This window comes from Acinonyx jubatus, chromosome E2, assembly GCF_027475565.1.
Source record: "Acinonyx jubatus isolate Ajub_Pintada_27869175 chromosome E2, VMU_Ajub_asm_v1.0, whole genome shotgun sequence".
NCBI classification, from domain to species: domain Eukaryota; kingdom Metazoa; phylum Chordata; class Mammalia; order Carnivora; family Felidae; genus Acinonyx; species Acinonyx jubatus.
The window spans coordinates 5699453-5714414 of record NC_069396.1 but is presented as its reverse complement, the minus strand read 5'-3'; the positions used below and the strand labels follow the sequence as shown (position 1 = coordinate 5714414).

Below are 14962 nucleotides of genomic sequence, written 5' to 3'. Positions count from 1 at the left end.
GCTCTCTCTGTTCTGAGAGTATTCCCCTTCGATGCTAAAAATTATCAAACCTACTGGGAAGAAGAGTTCCCTGGGGATTTGCTTTATAAAATAAACAGAAATCAATTTTGACTTGTTTTCTAATCATGATAAATGAAGCCAGGTTAGGAAAAAGAAGTCCCAGCACTACTCGAGGATCATTTTGCCAGGATGCATTGGTCTTTGACAAGCAATTAAGAAGCCCTCTGATTGTGGCTGGCAGTGCCACGGCTCAGCACACTCCTGATTAATTCTCATTTTCATTCTTTCCTTGGGATTTATTTACTCATTTCACCTGGATTGTGTTTAGCTTCTTAACCTCCCCAACCCCCTTTCCTCACGTGCTTCCTTGCTTGGCTCCTTCCAACTTCAACTACCCATTAATCAAAGCCATGTTCATTCCTGCTGGAAAAGTACCATACCATCTTGGCATTGATTCATTGTGTTTTCATTCATTCATTCATTCATTCATTCATTCATTCATTCATTCATTCGTTTTCTATTTCACCTAGTTGGCCTTCTTTATTTCCATCTAGATATACTTTTGAGACCCATCTGTCTGCCTTGGGGGATGCTCAGTAGGGAGGGGGTTCATCTGATGTGAGCTATTAACAGCACGTTTTGAAATACATACCAATGAGAAGTCTGAAGTCTGGACATAATTGAAGCGTCTTGGAGCTACAAGAGATGGAATCAACATCTTAATCTTTGTCTTCATGGAGGTCAACAATTGAATCCTGTTTCTAGCGTAAGCACAGAGTGTGCATCTTTCATACATTACTTCTTTTAATCCTTGCAACAACCCTACAAAGAAGGCAATGGTGGCCTCACTTTGTAGACAAAGGGAGGCTCAGAGAATTTAAATCACATGAGCAGTAGGTGGTGAAACCATCCCTCAAGCCTCTGTCTGCTGAATTATTAACAGGATAACCCACAGCAGACACTGATTCACTTGTGGCATCGACAATAAGAGCAGTGCTGGACACCTTCACTGCAAACCATTTGACCCAGCACCTTGGTTAGGTTGACTTTGCATGGCCACCCTATTGAATCATGAGTTTCCACGAGCTGAGATCTACACCAGGCCATCCCTCTCAGCCTGCTCCACTTGGGGACAGACATGACTTGATGGGTGGTTGGCCCTATAAAGGGTCTTCAAATGCTTTGCCCATCCCCAGTGGACTCCCATACATGAAGCAGGAGACCTACTTCATGGTCTCTGAATGTTTGCCCTCAGCAACCCCCCCAATCCAATCCTTTCTGATTCTGAGCCCCCCAATTATTCACCCTTCTGCTTCCTTCCTCTCACCCTGAGGGCTTGAGCCCTTTCCTCATTCTTACAATGATTCTGGCTTCCTCGCCCTGGCACCCTTTGGAAAATGCTTCTCACAGTTAAGTGGCCCTGGGAGCTTTCAACTTCGAACCCAGACTCCAACATGTTTTCTCTCTTTATAGTGGTGGTTCATGTCAAGAAAATATAATGGCCATTTTTGGTGTGTCATGTGTTTTATGGGCTTATGATAACAACCCTGGGATAGTCCTTAGCGCACCTTAATGAGGTTCGCTTATTATCTGTGATTCATAAACAAGAACACCAAGGTTTGGAGAGGTCATATAGATCCCTGAAGACCCTACAGGTAGGAAGTGGTGAATCAGAATGGGGTCCCAGGTCTTGGTTCCGTCTACTCCAAAGCCTCTCTCCTTTTTCCTCTCTTCTCTCCTGGAAACCATAGGATCCTGCGATTTTCTTCTAAATTGCTTTTTCTATTAAAATTATAACCTGTCATTAAAATATTTAAGCACACAAATTAACTGGTGTTAATTATGATATTTCAAAAGGTGACAAGCAATTTAGAGTGAGATTTGAAGGTAAAAAAAAAAAAAGACACCTAAATATAACTTGGCATCTTTCGTAATAAATACAAATCTTTGTCAATTGTGACTTTATCTAGCCCTGATAGGCCTCAGGTCTAAATGGAACAGAACATTCTGAGTCATCAACCATTTTTACCAGGCTCAGAAGCATGTAAACAGTTTTTGGAAATTCTGGTGCTTCAGAACATTTTGGCACCCAAAGTCATTGCGTGTACCTTCTTTTTCATTTGTTTTAATATAATTTATTGTCAGATTGGCTAACATACAGTGAGTACAGTGTGCTTTTTTTTGGTTTTGGGGTAGATTCGCGTGATTCACCGCTTACATACAACACCCAGTGCTCATCCCAACAAGTGCCTTTATCCATGCCCATCCCCCATTTTCCCCTCTCCCCTGCCCTCTGCCCCCCCGCCCCATCAGCTGTCTTCTTATGAGTCTCCATTCTCCTCTCTGCAGGGAGGTTGAAATGATGACTTTCAATTTAAACTCACATCTCTCTGAATCCTTTGTCCTTTTACATTTTATGGTAAAATAAGGCAGAAACAGATGACCTCCTGGTAGGACGTGGTGGCCTCAGGGCAGAAGGGAGAAATATGTGTGTGGCCAGTCGTGCATGGTGGTCTTTGCTCTGCTGTTCTATGTCGCTCAAGCCTCGCCTCCTGTTAGACCATGATGTACCATGAAGCCAGTTTAACTAGCAGGCAGTGTCCACAAGAGCCAGCCTGGTCCTGACCAGCAGGGTGAGTTGACTGGCAGTCATTACTCCTTCTGGGTCCTAACTTCCCCCAAGGGGGGTGCAAGCATTTGAACGGGGTGAACTAAGGTTTCCTCCAACGGCTCCAACATTCTATGGGCTCTAACTCTAATTACTACCCTTGACTCTACCCTCTAGAAATTTCTTACCGAGTCTGTGGAGGGAATGGCAATGATTCTCCAGGGGAAGTGGGAGGAAGCAGAGGCAGCACCATCAGTGCAGGGAACTGCTGTTACTGATGGCACTTTTCCAGAACCATCTGATATGTTGAGACTGAGGAAGAAGTTGGGAATCACTGTTGTCTGGATCATCTGTAGACTAGGTTCTTTTACAGGTGATAATCTGGGGCCTAGAAAAGCTCATTAACTTGCCCAAGGTCACATGGCAATGCATAAACACTTAAGAGCAAGATGAATATTAATTAATCTTACTTTATATCTGACAGTTATTTTAAAGGAAAAGTTACCATAGAAAAAGATAAATTAGAACATCACAAAGTGAATCCTGTGTATGTATGTGTGAGAATTCTTAACAGCAAATTTTTGAAAAACACTTCTACAGGAAAATAAGAACTCCCTGAGCAAAAATGTTCAGAAATGCTCAAAATGTGACTAAATATATCACAGACCATATAGCCCTTAGGCCAGTGCTGTCCCAACACAAATACAGTGTAAACGGCATAAAGTAAAAAGACCAGGTGAAATTAATTTGAGTGATGTACTTTAACCCATCTAAAATATTATCTAAATATCTAACATATTATCATTTCTACACATTCTCAATATAATAAATTACTGATATTTTACTTTTATGGATTAAGCCTCTGAAATCCAATGCGCATTTATTCTACCCTTCATATCTCAATTTGGATGAGCCACATTTCCAGTGCTTAGTAATCACATGTGGCTTGTGCTTCCTCATTGCACAGGATGGAACAATTTTCTCTTCTCACTTCCTCTTTTTCCAGGTTCTATCAAAATTTATCTTTCATAAACTATTTAAATAGAATGTACTCTGGGTTTTAAAAATACATATATGAGGGGTGCCTGGGTGGCTCAGCTGGTTAAGTGCTGACTTCAGCTCAGGTAATGATCTTGCGGTCCATGAGTTCGAGCCCTGCGTCAGGCTCTGTGCTGACAGCTCAGAACCTGGAGCCTGCTTCGGATTCTGTGTCTCCCTCTCTATCTGCTCCTTCCCCACTCGTGCTCTGTCTCTCAAAAATAAATAAATATTTAAAAATATTAAAAAAATAAAAATACACACATGAACATATATGTATATATGTGAGTATATATGTATGTCGAATGTATACAGAAACACACACATGTACACACACACACATAGAGGGAGAGAGAGGGGAGAAAGCAAGTACCTTTCGACATCAGCATTTCTGGAAAGAGAATCCCTTACATTGGATTTTCTTAAACAGGTGGAGAAGTTCCTGCAGATTCCATGTTCCATTTCAGGCTTATATATTTTCAGAAGCTCTATATTCAAGGGCTTGTGGCTTACCAGACTGCCAAGGTGGCAGTGACGAGGGTAAGTTTAGCACAGAATTGGTCCTTAGTCCCCATTTCTCTGATGTGAGCTCTCAGCTTCAAGATGTCCGTTTTTGTAGCTACATCAAAGCTTTGGCCATTTGTGCAGGAAATCCCTCAAAAGCAATCACAGACCGATTGGCACTGTACGATTTGGTATTACCATGTCCTGAGTTAAACAAATGAGAATCTTGAAAGGATATTCCCTCGCTGAAGACCTGGGGAAAGGGAAGTGCAGTGACCCCAGGGTCCTTTTTGCGAAGATTTAAATGGGGGACACACATGAAAATGCTTAGTGCATGTAGGTGCTAGCTGTAGTGTCCCAGAGCTGCAGCTACCCATGGCCACAAACCTGAATGGCTTAGAACAAGGGAAGTGTATTCTCTGACAGTCCTGGAACCCTGCAGTGGAGGGTCAGCTAGGCCATGCTTTCTGTGGAGACTCTGGGAGATAATCTTTCCTTTTCCTCTTCCAGCTTCTGGTGGTACCCAGCCATCATTGGCATTCTTTGTAGGAGTTCTTTTTTTCTTTTTTTTAAGTTTATTTATTTTGAGAGAGAGTGAGCACAAGTGATGAAGGGGCAGAGAGAGAGGGAGAGAGAGAATACCAAGCAGGCTCCATGCTGTCAGAACAGAGCACCGACGCAGGGTTCGAACTCACAAACTGCAAGATCATGACCTGAGCTAAAACCAAGAGTTGGAAGCTTAAGTGACTGAGCCACAGAGGCGCCCCCCTGTGCATTCTTTGTCTCGCAGATGGCATCACACCAGTCCCTGCATCTGTTTTCACATGGACTTTTGTCTCTTTGCCCTGTGTCCTCTCCTTTTTATAAGGATACCAGCCATTGGATTTAGGGTCCACCCTAATCCATTATGACCTTATTTTAATTATATCTGCAAAGATCTTCTTCCCAAGTAAGGTCCCATTCTGAGTTTCTGGACGGGCATGGATTTGGGGGAGGACACTATTCAACCTGGCATGGCTCTCACTAAATTCCCTCCTGAGATCTGTCACTCAAGTTCAGTGGGTCACGTCTACCACCAAAATCTCCTCAGACACTTAATGTGGACTGTTGACTTTGGAAACCGAAATGGGATGCAATGATCACCTGATACAGTGGAGTCCTTTCTTTGAAAGGAATTTTTATCACAAGGAAGGCCAAAAAAGAAAACAGAGCAAAACATCCTGTGTGTTTACCTGTGTCCCCTTCCTCTTTGCTCTTCGCTAGGCTCCCGGAAGTCTTCCTTAGCCTCCCTAACGCCCCATAATCCATCCTCTCTTTAATTGTAATCCCTTTATTGTATAGACCAAGACTGATGATGCTTATAGATACAGTGGTTTTCCCCAGAATCACACAACAACTCAAATCTGAGCCTTGCTTCAGCCACAAAGTGTCCAGACACTCAGTCCATCTCTATTGCTAACAGGGATGAGTGGCAGGGACCCGTGGTATGTTTTTCTTTGGAAAAGGAAAAACAAAACATTCCATACGGGGCAAGTTTTGTTCTTCTATTTTACAAAATTATAAAAGAAAGTTCATGGTGAGGTCAAAGCCATGACAACATCCGTGCTTCCTCTGTGGAGTTTCTGTTTCCAAGTAGGGGAAGAGATGGGAGTAGGCACCTTTGGGTCAGTGTGGAAGGAGGGAGTCCTTTCTCTCAAGGACCCTCAAGGACTCTGCTCTCAGTGTCTCCTGCCACAGCACGTCTGGGCTATGCTCTGTGTCATTCCCATTTTTCACAAGTATTTTGGGTATTTATTTTTCCCTCAAAGTAGACAAAGTGTGTCTTTGAACCCAAACCATGGTCTAAGCCTTCCAAATTCCTCTCTTAAAAATTGTAGCTCCTTTGAAAAACATTTTAATTAATATCCTTCATTTTTTAGAGCAGTTTTAGGGTTACAGAAAATTGAGCAAATAGTACAGAGTTTCCATATACTCCTACTACCCCACTCATAGCTTCCCGTGGGTTGGACAAATGTGTCATAGGATGTATCTGTCATTAAAGTTATCACACAGAATAGTTTCACTGCCCTAAACATCCCCTATGCTCCACCCTTTCATCCTCCTTTCGCCCAAACCCCTGACAACCACCGATCTTTTTATTACCTCTATAGTTTTCTCATTTCCAGAAGGTGATAGAGTCATACGGTATGTAGCCTTTTCAGACTGGATTCTTTCGCTAAGAAATCTGCATGTAAGGTTTCTCCGTATCTTTTCTTGGTCTGATTTCTTATTTCTTTTTAATCACTGAATAATATTCTATTGTGTGGGTATTCCAAGTTACTTTTCATGATTTCAACCTAATAGTAAAATTTCGATCTCTGTACCTGAAAGCCAGGTCTACAGTCAGATTAGAGGGTCTCTCATGGACACAGTCTTTCTTTCTGTGGGCCACCAATCAGGTCCACACCATTTCCCCACTGGCTTGCCCTTGTGTCTGACAAACACCAGGACTTATGCCCTAAGACCCATCTAGAAAATTGTGTATTTTGCTTAATTTAAAACAATATATTTTGGGGGGGGGGAAATAAAATATATGTTGGATTTATTGTGCTCATGATTCTATTGGACCACATTAGTCTAGAGAAGAATCCCAAAGAAAGAGGAATTAGGATTTAGAAGAAGATAGACCAGTTTTTAAATCAAGAAAGAAAACAAAAACATATGGAACCTTGACATTTCCCAGGATATTACCCCATGGTTGCCACAGATGATGAAGAGATAGAATGTAAAAGAAGAGGTAGCTTCCTGTGGAATTAAAATTCCAGAATGTTCAAGAAAGTGCCAGACATGGGACCAAATAGGACTGGCTAGTAATGAAAATTCCACCCACATGGACTGGGTTGCTAGCCATATGGCTGGTGCAGCTCATGGAGCTCTAAAGCACTCACAGTCACCTTTCTGCAATGGACATGGACCACAGGTTAGCACAGGGGCCACCCAACCAACAGCCCTGGGAAACAGAGAAATTCTTTTTGGAAACACATGTTTTTTTAACTTTCAGAAGTCATATAATTTCATTTTCATTTTTAAATAATTCAAACAGAAGTCCCCGTTTTCCTCCCTGCAACTATATCCCTCTCTTAAGAGGTAACAGCTATGATTAGTTTGATGGCCATCCTTCCGGAGCTTTTTCTGGACATTTAGATCCACATATGTATGTCCGTTGATACATAGTGGTTTGTGATGTGGGTGAGCTATACATAACAGAGATACTACTCTGTGCAATTTTCTGCAATTTGCATTGTATTATTTTTTAATTTTTTTTAATGTTTATTTATTTTTGAGAGAGTCAGAGTGCAAGTGAGGGAGGGGCAGAGAGAGAGGGAGACACAGAATCTGAGGCAGGCTCCAGGCTCTAAGCTGTGAGTGCAGAGCCCGACACGGGGCTCGAACCCACGAACCGTGAGATCATGACCTGAGCTGAAGTCCGGTGCTTGACTGACTGAACCACTCAGGCACCCCTGCAATTTGCATTTTAATTTTCAAGTCCTCCTGAACAACCCCATAGTGGTCTTTCATGTTGGTGTGTTTACAGCTGATGTACAGATGAGATGATCAGGTGTTTCTTCCCGGCTTTTGCCATTACACATGTGGTGGTTGTATTCATGTTCATCAGTATCTGGCCTTTTTCTACTTTCTGGAAGTGGAGATTGTATTCCCCTGCCTTCTTGATGTTAGCCATCACGATGTCGCTGGATCCAACCACCGAAATGTGTGTGCAAGTGGCATATGTCACTTCTAGACCAAAGCACATAATTGTTGGTGCTCAATCTTCTAATCCCTTAAGATGCTGCCACTTTGGTCCCCTGGGTCCCTGGGTGTCTATGATCCTCAGAATCCTACTGCTGACTGCACAGGCATGGGGCATAGGCAACAAATAAATCCTTGTGGTTCAAAGTCACAGAGAATTTAGAGTTCTTTGTTATTACCGCATAGCCTAGCCTCTTCCGGCTGATACCCACGGCAGTGAGCAGCTTGTGCATGTTTCTTACTGCACAACTGACAGCATTTTCCGGGAGTGAATATCTATGACAAAGTCAAAACATTACATTGCTTTTAAGCATCTTCTTATACATCAAGCCCCTACCTTTTGTCCCTTGGCTCCTCTGCATCTCTTGACTTTAGACTCCTCTCTATTATTTATTCATGGTTTATTAGATAAATGTCCCCCCCCCAGACAAACCAGGAGCTCCCTGGGGTCTGCCGGTTCCTTTGCCCATGCCTCCAGTGTTAGCAATTGTGTCATTAAACTCTAATCTCAAAGCTAATCCCTGCTGGCAAATGTGTTCTGTCCTCTAAGAAGGCTCCCAGGCTCCAAGTCTCAAACCACTAAACAAGCCATGCAGGTGTTTAGTGGTGCTTATTGCTGGTCACGTGATACTGTTATTTCTTTCTCCACATTTCCAGTATGATTCACACTACAAAAAAGGATTACCTTTCGGTTTGGGAGGTACTAAATTAGAGTGTAGGATTTCCAAAGCCCTATATTCTTCTTCAGAGCACAGCAAGGGTGTTCATTCTGACCTCAAGGACCAAGGATACTGCAGGCTTCCCAGTCGATGAGTTTATTCAGCTCTGACCTGTGCAGCCAGTGGGGCAGCAAATGGGGTGGGAGTTTCTTTGAGGCTGGTATGCGCTCCACCAGAAGTTAGCAGTGGGGGAAAGCTGCTGAGGTTGATGTAAACTCAGAGCTCAGCCCCGTTGCCTGGACAAAGCCAGTCACTCACTTCCCAGCTGTGGCCCCTGGGGTGGGGGGACCTGAAATCCTATGTTGATGGAAAGCATAAGAAGATGAGAACAAAATCAGAGCTTCCAGCGCTCTGTAACTGAATCCCAGAGCCTCCCTGAGTGCTGAGACCCTTTGCGGCTTTCATTCGCTTACACATCTCATTGAGGCATGCGGCCTAACTTGATTTGTGCAGAAAAACACATTTCTGCCAAAAGAGGAGAGCCGGGCCTATGGCAGCTTTCAGGAAGATTTGTCCTGTCAGCAAGTTGTGACCCTGTGTCCACCTCTCTTCCATCATGCCTCTCCCCCCTCACAAAGCTGCAATGGGTCCCTGACGTCCACGGCACCGCGCCTCACCTCTCTTATGACAAAGGGACCTGGAAGAACACTGCAGAGGCTCACATCTGCACCTGGATGTTGCTCTTGCTTGCTCTACTGTCCTGGGAAAATCCTTCCTCCTCTCTGACTCCATGGCTTTTCTGGGAACAAGGTTGTACCGGTGCCTACCCTAAAGGATGGCCGTCAGGATTCAGTGAGCTAACCCCAAACAGATGATAAATATGTTCTGAGGTTCCTCCGGGGAGCAATGCTCAGGCACGATGACGCAGGTGGCACCCGGTAACCATGGCATTCAGACAGTGTCATCCTTCCTGTGCCCCCTCACTCGCCGCCATACAGCGTCTGTGGGGCCTGGGTCCCCTCACACCCATGCTCCAGGCTCCTGCCCCAGAGTCCTGATTTTTGCCACCAAACTCCCCAGGGCGTTCCATCATCGGCTTGCTTGGGGCTGCCCCCACCAGCCAGTGTCCTGGAGCCTGAGCTGTGCCCAGCACTCCGGCCTCGTCTAGCCTTTCTGGACTTGAAGATGCTTGTCCTGAATCTTTGGTGCTGTGACTCGCGACTCAGTCATGTCCAGTCCACTCCCTCATCCTGCAGCCCGCAGGGCCCCCCAGCTCTTGTCACCCCCATTCCACAGATGCCCCTGCCCTCTCTTTGTGGTCCCATCCTGCAGTTGCCATGGTTACCTGTGGGGGAACAGCTTTTCTTCTCTACTCTTCTCCCCAAATTTCCAGCCGGCTCCCCCCGACCCAGTCCTGTCTGTGTCCCTCCTCTGAGACTTTTCTATGCCCTACCTCTGTGTTAACTTGTGGCTTTTCACATTCCTGTTGTTTCCTTAACTGTATAGCAAACTCATGGAGGGTGGGGAATTGACATTACTGGAACCCTCCATCATACATCAAAGAAACTGAATTTGTGCCAGCTGAATTAAAATACCCTACTCCACCCTAACATCTCTGTGGGTCTCCACAACACATAGGTGGGGCCCAGACGATTATGAAATTGATGCGTGAATGAATGCAAACAGGCCGACACTTTCTCAAATAACTGGGGGGGGGTCTTCGAATCTAGTGCAAAATCCTCTGCTAGGTCAGAACATTCTTTGAAGTAGATGAGTGATTAATATGAAAGATAGGAAAGTAAATAAAATAGTTCGACTAAAATACTCTTAGCTGATATACTTCATCGACCCCGGGGAGGAAGAAACCACCTATAATTCGCATTTTCTATTATTGCATTTAGGGGCAGTGGTACCTAAAAATCATGTCTCTTCAAATGTTTGTTGTCTCAGCATTGTAAGATCTGTATTTAGTCCTAATTCAGAAGATGTGAAATTGAAGGTAGGGCTGAGGAATCTCATCATCTGCACTGGTGAATGAGACCCTCTGAGTCTATGTTGGTTTAATTGAAAACAAATAACAAAGCAAATAAACAAACAAAAAAACCTCAGTAGAAATGGAACTTAGACTTTAAAATGGTCCAAAAAGTGTTTTATGACAGAAAGTGAATTGGAGTTTAACCTTTTTATCCAAAGGGCAGGTAGTTGGCCTAAAGAGAGAGGGGGTCCCATAGAGTATTTTCATATCTGGGGAGATGTGTGTGTTGCTGGCTAATCCCGCACATCCATGGATATTCAGACAGATGCACATGTTTTTCTAGCCACATACTGTGCCTTGACCCCATGCACTTAGAGCTTTTCTTTCCCCACTATAGGTCTGCCCCCTGACTCCCCCTGCCACCCCCAGGGCTGTAATAAAGGGGACAGGGGGGAAATTGAGGTCTTCACTATTATAGCCATCTGTGAACAAAGTTCATGAGGTAGTCAGGGGGGAAACAGGTCTAAAAGTGGCAGTACTGCCCTGGCCGGCAGAGCAGGTAAAACAAGGCACAAGATATTAGGGTTGACAAAAACACTGTGTGATGAGTGAGGCTGTGGATGGGAGGGGAGCTTTGAGGATGGGCAGCCCTCCCATGAGCAGACCCCGACATAAGGGTTCAAGGGCAGTTATTTATTTGGGAGATGGAGAAGCTACAGGTGGAAGATTAGGGGGTTGACACAGGGAAGGGAAGGCAACTAGCTAGTGAAGCTCATAAGATGGTAACCATTGGGGGCCAATGCAGCCCAGTCTTTAAGGGGAACACTAAGAAAGTGCATAAAGCAAGTTCAAAGATATTCTACCCAAGGGGCAAGGGAGCCCTGGGGGATTTATACCCCACCTTGCTGTCAGTCTTTGTTTAAAAGCTGGCAGGGGCACCTAGGTGTCTCATTCGGTTATATGACTGACTCTTGGCTTTGACTCAGATCATGATTTCACGGTTCATGGGTTCGAGCCCCAAGTCAGTCTCCTCACTGACAGTGTGGAGCCTGCTTGGAATTCTTTCTCTCCTCTCTCTCTCTTTCTCTCTCTCCTTCTCTCTCTCTCTCTCTCTCTCTCTCGCAATCAATCAATCAATCATTCAATCAATAAAGCTGGTGGGGCACCTGGGTTGTTCAGTCACTTAAGTATCTGACTCGTGATTTCAGCTCAAGACATAATCTCATAATTTGTGAGTTCAGGCTGTGTGTCAAGCTCTGTGATGACACTGCAGAGCCAGCTTGAGATTCTCTCTCTTCCTCTCTTTCTGCCCCTCCCCTGCTTGTACGCTCACTCTCTCTCTCTTTCTCTCTCTCTCAAAATAAATAAATAAACTTAAAAAAAAAAGCTGGCAAAGCATAAGCTAGAGGAGGCAGTGCGGCATTGGAAGAACAATGACTCATCTAAACGTTCTCTTCCCATGAAATCCAGCAGCCACGCTCTTTCATATTTACCCAGAGGAGTTGAAAACTTAGGTCCACATGAAAGCCTGAATGTGGATGTTTACAGCAGTTTTATTCACACTTGCCAAAAGTTGGAAGCAACTAAGATGCCCTTCAGTAGGTGACTGGATAAATAAACTGGGGCACATCCAGACCAAGGAATATTATTTAACACTAAAAATAAATGAGCCACCAAGCCATGAAAAAACATGGAGGAAACTTACATGTATATCACTCAGGGACAAAAGCCAATCTAAAAAGGCTATGTACTGTGTCATTCCAAGTCTATGACATTCCCGAGAAGGCAAAACTTGAGAGACAGTGAAAAAAATCAGCAGTTACAGGGCTTGGTGGGGAGAGAAGGATGAGTAGACAAAGCACAGGGGATTTTTAGGGCAGTGAAAATACTCTGTATGATACCACAGTGATGGATGCATGACATTATGTTTGTCCAGACCCATATAGTGTACAACACCAAGAGTGAACCCTAAGGTGGACTCTGGACTTTGGATGATTATATGTATCCATGTTGGTTCATCGCTTATAACAAACATACCTCTAGGGGCAGGGGGAGTTGGGAACGGGGCGGGGCACGATCTATGTATTGGGGCAGAAGGCATATGGGAAATCTTGTGCCTACACAAGGCACATAATTTTGTTATGAACCTAAAATTGCTCTAAAAGAATTATGTCTTTAAAAAGAAAATAAAAGGGGCGCCTGGGTGGCGCAGTTGGTTAAGCGTCCGACTTCAGCCAGGTCACGATCTCGCGGTCCGTGAGTTCGAGCCCCGCGTCAGGCTCTGGGCTGATGGCTCGGAGCCTGGAGCCTGTTTCCGATTCTGTGTCTCCCTCTCTCTCTGCCCCTCCCCCGTTCATGCTCTGTCTCTCTCTGTCCCAAAAATAAATAAAAAACGTTGAAAAAAATTTTTTTTAAAAAAATAAAAAGAAAAATAAAAAAGAGTAGTGATATGGTCAGGACAAGGATAGGAGTGGAATGCCAGGGAAGGGTTACAGGAACTACAAAGTCAGAATTTAGCCGCTGCCTCTTTTCTACCCGTGACTTGGCAGGTCACGAGGGTCAAGATTAGATTCCAGAGCAGGCTTCTGCCTGGTACAACTTATACCACCACCCGTGCGGTCCCCCACCATGGCCCACTTATTAGTAATGATAATAATGCATAAGATGTGTTCAGAACGGTGTGCCCCATGTAATACCTTAAGCCACGTAGCCTTCACAACAATGTCTTTGGGAGAGGAGGAGCCTGAGATCCAGCAATCTTAAGCAAATTGTCCCTTGCTGCACAACTAGTCAATAGCAAAATTGCCCCCCCCCCTTTTTTTTTTCAACTCAGTTGCCTGCAAGTGTCTTAACCATGATTCCTGCCAGTACTGTTCTGTCTAAACAGACCCAGGCACTTACCAGTGGTTAGCAAGTCTGACTTCTTCAACCGATGAAAATATTTCCAAAAGGAACAGCAAAGAAATGGAAGTTGTAATGAGTTTTGAAGGCAAGGCTCCCGTCCCGAAGCTTGCTCAGAACTGGTCCTGGTGGAAGTGAATTTTGCTTCTGAGTGTGCAGAGGGGGATGGGGCTCTGCCGTTCTGGAATCTATGACTTGTGAGAGCAGAGAATGTGGAAGTTACACGCTCCATTTAGACATCAGTGTTCTCTATTACAAAATGGTCCCCTAGTTCATTAATCAGACTCTCCAAATTTGTTTAACTCATTATTTATAACATCGTTAAATCCAGTGACACCAAAAGGTGTCACCGTGAGCAGTGGGCAAGTCCGACTTTAATCCTCAGAAAATGTGTAAAATGTCTTTCTCTCCTTCCCTTATCAAGAATGCTGGATGGAAGCAAATGTTAAATTTGCACAGTGTGCAATGGTCTAAACTTTCACTGAATCCTAATCGACTTAATACCCTGTTGCCTTCTTGAAACTGGATGATGAAATGTAACTCTGAGACAGCTTAAATAGAACTCAGGCCTGGATGCTTCCTGCAAAATGGCTTAATTTGGTGGTTATTGCACGAGCGTTGTATGTGCAGTGATCAAATCCTGTGTTTTCAATTGTCCTTTTTATGGCCAATTAAGATAGTCTTAGGATATAGATTTAATATCGGACTAGTCTAATGTAACACACTAAAGCGTGGCCTCCAGTTATAGGGTGCGGGGTGGGGGCGAATGTCTCTTTTGACAATGGTTCTCTGGATAAGTTTTACAGGCTTCTATTTCTGAATTGAGTCTGAGGGCCAAAGCAGCACATTTTGGAAATGGTTTTGTAAACTGTAACGAAGGTATCTTTCTTGAGCAGCTTCCTGCTCAAAGATGGCAGAGTGCTTTACAAACTTATCAAAGTGATATACAGGGATCGTTTTACTCTCTGCTGAAATACAGGGACCCGTGGGGAGCTGCAGTCAGCAGTGAAAAATCTTAGAGTTGCCAGGTCGACACTGGGGACAGAGGGTGCACAGCATTTAAAACACCCTCCTAAATGGCAGGGCCTGTTCAGGTGGATGCAAGAGCTATGTGCTGGGATGACACCTGCTCCAAGGTGACACTTCTGCAGAAGGTAGTCATGTGAGTTTTGATGCTTGTCTGTCCCAGATGGGGTGGTTGTACAGCTCCTTGTCAAGTTGATTCTACCCTTGGATCATTCAGTTCTTATGAGCCACTTTAAGGTACCTTCTGATAGACACACTCTAAAAAATGGGCACGTTTCACTGCTCTCCATTTTTTAGCATAGGAGATCATCAGAGGGGAACTGATATATCACGGCCTCTTGAATGCCAATTAACTACCGGAAGACCCATCTGAATGATAAGATGAAGGAAACACAGTCTGGGCTTCAAGGGACATGCTCAAAACATTTCTGAGCAGAAGCCTTTTTGACTGTTTTAATTAGT

At 44.2% G+C, this 14962-nt stretch overlaps 1 protein-coding gene and 1 long non-coding RNA gene across 3 annotated transcripts in view; one reads left to right on the top strand and one right to left on the bottom strand.

Annotated features, from left to right (window-relative positions):
• LOC128313265 (uncharacterized) overlaps positions 1-13597 on the bottom strand; it is a 37145-nt gene extending 23548 nt beyond the window's left edge. Inside the window, exons 1-2 of the long non-coding RNA XR_008293718.1 lie at positions 13475-13597; positions 653-696 (exon numbers count right to left, since the gene is read on the bottom strand). This is a non-coding gene — a long non-coding RNA (uncharacterized LOC128313265). The remainder of the gene's footprint in view (positions 1-652; positions 697-13474) is intronic.
• Positions 1-14962, top strand: part of CDH13 (cadherin 13) — a 1023179-nt gene that overhangs the window by 260750 nt on the left and 747467 nt on the right. The gene's annotated exons all lie outside the window — the stretch shown is intronic.